The sequence below is a fragment of the Coptis chinensis genome, chromosome 3, assembly GCF_015680905.1.
Source record: "Coptis chinensis isolate HL-2020 chromosome 3, ASM1568090v1, whole genome shotgun sequence".
In the NCBI taxonomy this organism is placed as follows: Eukaryota; Viridiplantae; Streptophyta; class Magnoliopsida; order Ranunculales; family Ranunculaceae; genus Coptis; species Coptis chinensis.
This window is the reverse complement of record NC_141458.1, coordinates 19,416,951-19,422,568: the sequence shown is the minus strand read 5'-3', so window position 1 is coordinate 19,422,568 and position 5,618 is coordinate 19,416,951. Positions and strand designations below refer to the sequence as shown.

General features: G+C 36.9%; 1 long non-coding RNA gene across 1 annotated transcript; it reads left to right on the top strand.

Annotated features, from left to right (window-relative positions):
* The first annotated feature begins 415 nt into the window (after window positions 1-415).
* LOC147508492 (uncharacterized) lies at window positions 416-3,449 on the top strand. The gene is made up of 3 exons (XR_015216373.1): window positions 416-1,466; window positions 2,305-2,366; window positions 3,120-3,449. It is a non-coding gene; the product is annotated as an uncharacterized LOC147508492 (long non-coding RNA).
* The last annotated feature ends 2,169 nt before the right edge of the window (window positions 3,450-5,618 follow it).

Sequence of the window (5,618 nt, the reverse complement as noted above, 5' to 3'; positions counted from 1 at the left end):
TCTTGTGACCACTGTTCACTCCTAGTTAGTTGTTTTTTTTTTTTTTTTTCAAGTTGATTTTTCTTACATTGAGGGAAAAATCATTAAATCATTTTTTTAATTAATTTCTTCTATTGTGCAGCCACGCAGAAGACTGTTGATGGCCATCAATCAAAGGTTGGAGAGGTGGAAGGGCTGCATCATTCCCAGCAGTACTGGTGTTGATAAGGTACTAGCATAACTTTTTTTTTTCCCTTTGGTCTTACCCCATTATAAAGTTGAAAGATTTTGAGGTATTGCGCTAGTACATATTTAGCCTTTTGTCACTGTTTTAGAAGTTATTTTGTCTCGGGCAATTTGATAACAGTAACAAATGAAATTTTCATTTTTCGCTCACGCACAAAATCTTACCCGGGCCCATTATTGCCATTGCTTGCTCAAAATAGTGATCAGTTAAGTGCCATCTAAGACCTATGGTGCCATAATAAGCATTTCCAGATCGGGATTTCGAGATTCGAATTGAGTGAGGGCAGCGGTTCCTCCATAATAGCTATGAAAAAGGGAAGCGGAATTTCACCACGAAAGGTAAGGAAGAACTGTGGTTCAACTCCACAGCGTGGTTAGAGCAGCACCACAAGCCAATCAACCAACAAATAGATACGTTTCGCAGCAGAAGGAATCCAGCTTTTGTTATCAGGAGTGCAAGTTCCCAACATCGCTTCGGTTGGAATTAGGGAAACTAAGTTCGTTTCGGTATGAGAAAATAACCAATCTTGAATAAGGGATAAGTCAGGCGTGTACAGACTATGGCATCATTAAGCGCTTTTCTTTTCAGTGTGAAATGTGTTGTTTCAAAGTAGCTAAGGGTCGGAGACCTGATCTTTGGTCATATAGCCGTGTGAGAAGTCTGGTACTCTATTAAGAAGGATCGCCTGTCATATGCGCTGTCCATATCCTAAGCCTGCTTAGAGGGGACTCAATAACGGAGTTCTTCTTTGACAAGCGGACCTAGTTTCCACCAAGCCAGATGTACCCGATTCAGTGATGACACTTACGTTACTATCCCATTTTGTTGGCTTAGGGCCTGATGCTTAGTTTGCTTCTAGCTTAGTACTGATCTATTGTTATTGTCCGGTTTGCTTTCTTAGTGCTGACACCTTCGTATGCCGATCTTACAATGAAGCGGCAGAAGAAGCTATTTGACAGTAATCTATCAGGAACTTCAGAAAAAGACTGGAAAGTAAGGAGGATTTCATACTTTTCTAGTCTCTGACCGAACTCCCTAATCTTTTAGGTTGTATCTTGGAAGCGTCGATGCTAATGATTAACCGTAACAGTGGTACTATTGTTAGCCACTGTTATAAGCCCATGTATTGTAGATGATCAGTTTCTTAAGTCGGCCCCACTATCTCAAAGCATAACTCTCACCGTCTCACGGCTCTCACCAATGAACCAAGGCTGAGAATGCCGATTCATCGCCATTTCAGGTATCCCTCTCTCTCTTCGCGCAACTTCATTCAATTCTAATCCTGTCTCTTTCTCGCTTGTTCTATCCATGTCTTGATTCTTCAATTCCTCTTTTCGTTTTTTTCCATTATCATCATATTGTTTAATTTAGATATGGATTAAGCCTTAGAGAACCTGATCTATCTGATTCGTTGTTGATTTGAATGGGTAGTACGAATTTCAGTTCATTTAATATTCTTCGGCTTATTTCGTTAACGAAATCAAATCCATTTTTTATAATCTGGTCACATTCCGTTTTGAATCTTCTCTTCATTCGTTTGTTAATCTGTGTGACTTTGCAACTTTATATTTTTTGGTATTTCTTCATCAGAAGCTAAATTTTGTCAGTTTTCAGTTTTTGTGAGAGTTCATAAAGCAACTTGATGTCTTGATTTCTAGTGAATTATTTGTTAAATTAGAGTTTGCTATTTTGACCATAATAACTAATAGGTTTATAAAAACCAATTGGCTATTTTAGTGAGCTTTCTCATGGTTTTTTTTTCTTCCCTTGCCTTTATTCCACTTTGGTTTCGTCATAACAGTAATCGTTGTTACCTTGTACAAAGATCCTTATGAGCATTCATGTATACAAAAATTGGACATTGCAAAAGAAGCCGCATGATCGCTTCACTTTCTGGTTCCATTTCGTTTGTCTAATTCATGTATGATATGGCTCAAAATGCAAAGGAATGCTGATTGTGTATGTAGTGTATTAGATGTAAAGTTGTAGTATAACGTTGGTTTAATTTGCGACTTTGTTCAGCATGAGCATTTTCAGTACCTCATTTCCATACCAAAGTGATTGATTCTATTTTTCAGGTTTGGGAACAAGGTATTTGGTAGGAAGAAGAAGGGCATGTGCTTGCGGTTACTTGATGAAGGTATATTTTATTTATCCTTTTCTTAGTCCATTGAAATTACTCATTGTTTAGTTGATCTATAGTTTGAAGTTAATCTTGTTCCTTCAATTGATGCTAATATTTCGTTAAAAAGAATTTTTTTTTGTCAAGCAGTTTGCCATTTTTCTTTCAAATGGTAGGCTTACAAATATATATGCTTATGAAAGCTTTACAGTGCATTAAAATGGTATGATAGTTCGTGGTTTTATTTTCTTCTTTTGCTTGAACTAATTTTTTAGATTTACAGTCTCTAGTATTATGTTGATCAGATGAATGCTAAATGATCTTCTCCTATTTTGGATCTTCACTTTGTGAATTCCAAAACCATTTGGTTTTAGACTTTATGTTGTAGTGTATTAACTATTCTTATTTTAATTTGGTGGTAATATATACTTATTTTAGTTGTATGACTACTAGGATAGGGTTCACCAAAGCTCCCTTAAGTTAGATAGCCTTAAAATTTGTATGATCTTATGTTTACAACTACAAGTCCTTTTCCTAAATTCATCTAAATTAGAATAGTTAGCAAAATTTAGTTTTTCGGTTTGCTTTATATAAACATAAAACTAACAATATTATAGGGAAACCAAGTTGTTTAAAATGGGTAAAATAACAGAGTAAAGTATTCGTGAAGAATGGCTTTTTAAACTAACCATTTACTATTCGAAGTTACCATTGCGCGTAGCGTAGATGTTTGTCTTCGAAGTTCTAATGTTTGTTTTTATATGGTTGTAGATATATTTTCAAAGCCTACTCTCTAAGGCAGGATACATGATGAGGTACAGAGAAGCAAACCAATATATATAGACTTTAATCAGAAGTAGTTGATGCATTGTGTATATATGGCTAGGAACATTGTGTATATATGGCTGGGAACATAGTCCAACGAGTTTAGGTGCTGTTTATGGTGATGTTTTTATATTTTTTGGGAGTCATTCTTAATAGTATATTTCCAATTTCTTATATTTGTTATTTATGCAACTTTGGATTGCTAATTGGTTCTATGATGTTCAATGTTTATGTACAATACATATTAAGTACGAAACCATGTTTAATTGTGGAGAATTATTGTTCTTGTGGGTTTGCTTAGATTGTTAGAATTTTGTATGAACAGCATGGGTGATAAAAAAGTGTGGGGCCAAATTTTTTTTAAATAATTTAAAACATTCGCCACGGCCTTAAACCGTGGCCAAACAATACATTCAATTAGCAAAAATATAAATACCCACGGTTCACTTAAGGATTAGCCACAGACATCAACTGCGGCAAAAGGATTATTTACCACGGACCTTGGGACAGTTCAAAACCGTGGGAAAAAGGCAAGCTTTGGCCACAGCCATTGGCCGTCGCAAAAGGTTAGCCACACAGCGTGGCTACTGATGGGTGCAAACGGCTTTTGACCGTGGGAAAAGGCCTTTAGCCACGGTTAATGGCCGTGGCGAATACTCAGTATTTTTGTAGTGATGCAGTGGTGGCTCTAAATATCCTTTCAGTTTATTTGATGTAAGACTACTCAGTACATGTAGTAGCCTGATGTGCAAAGATGGGACTAAGTCCGCGATGTATGGGATAGGATGCAACATAAGCAAGAACAAGGAGGAGCAGCGAATCAAGACCACAGAACCCTAATCCACAGGGTGTCAGGTGTACGGTCAGCAAGAGGGTCGTAGGATGACAAGACAGGTGGACGGACCAAATGAGAGGAAGAAGGATATAAAAATGAGAAGATGAGGAGAGAAAGGGGGAGGCCGCTAGAGAGAAAAGAGAGGAAGGGAGAAGAGAAAGAGAAAAAAGAAAAAAGAGAAGATTGTGAGATTTAGTGAGATTTAGTGTTCATACATTTGGCCGCCTATGGGGACCGAAGGAAGGCAACTTAAAATGCCACCGAAGAGAGCAGTGGGTAGACCAAAGAAGGTTAGGGTTCATAAGCCGACGCCGGAAGCGGTGATTGAGGAGGGAGAAGGAGTAGAATAAGGGCGAGCAACAGAAGAAGCACGCCTGATGCGGGAGGAGATTGAGAGGCTAAGAGAGGAGAACGATGAGCTGCGGAAAGAGAGAGAGAAAACGGAGGAGGCCAGGGAAGAACTAAGCGAGGGGTCCGAAAATGAGGGATCTGAAGATGAGGAGGGGTGACAACCCGTAAAAACTCACTTAGATTACTCTAACCTCACTTTTACGGTATCAATTATTTTTTTTCTACTCTCACATATAGATTCATGCAATATATATAGAGTACGGATTCGTTCCACTCTTAACTCTCAAAACTTAAACAAATTCAATTGAACAAACACAAAGAACAATGGTGAGAGTAATGTGTGATGTGAAATTTCTATACTATCATTCCTAACACAAGAACAATAATAACAAGTCATAATTTAATAACTAATTTAAACTTTATAAATCTAAGTTAACAATAGTCTAAGAATCAAAATGAAGATAACCTAATTTATAAATTTAAAACAAGTAAAACTAAATAAGAATTTAATCAATAACTAAATTGAAATGAAAACTAATACTTTATTATAAAACTAATAGTGATTCTAAATAATAATCTACTTTGTTCTAACACTAATTAATTGAAGGTAAAAACTAGATCTAAAACAAGCTATTCTAACTAATTAATGGAGTCTAACCTAATTTTCTACTCTAGATCTAAGTATGCTTAAGAGCTAAGTCTTCTCCATACAAATGGAGGAGACCAGATCCACTTTTTCGTGCATGGGCTGAGGAGCCATGTTTTGGGCTGAAAAATCAAGCCCAAAATCCAATCTTTTCAGTCCACAGAGCCCTTTTCAACTGGATCTGACTTCAGCAGGATTTTCGTCTAATTTTACTCTTCTGATTGGGTCAAGGCTTAGACCATTAGAAAGCTCTTTCCAAGCCGGTCGTTTTGACATAAGGTAGGCCCAATTCCGAGGCTTGAGTCCAAAGATACGGTTTTTGGAAGTTCTGCTGACTTTTGTGTGTTGTTTCTGCCTGCATTGACTCTGACTTCTCAGCTTCTAACTAGGCTTTACAAAGGCTTTTTCTCCTTGAATCTTGGCCTTTATTCACAAAACTTCTTAGCAACCAACCCTTGCTCCTTTATATCGCTAAAGTGGCACATTTCTGCACAAAATAAACTTCAATGCCTGAAATACATAAAAGCACGTAATTAGCATTAACTCTTATTTATTACTCGCATAATTGGTTTAAAAGTATTATTGTTAAGGGGTTAAAACTACAGTTTTGGGC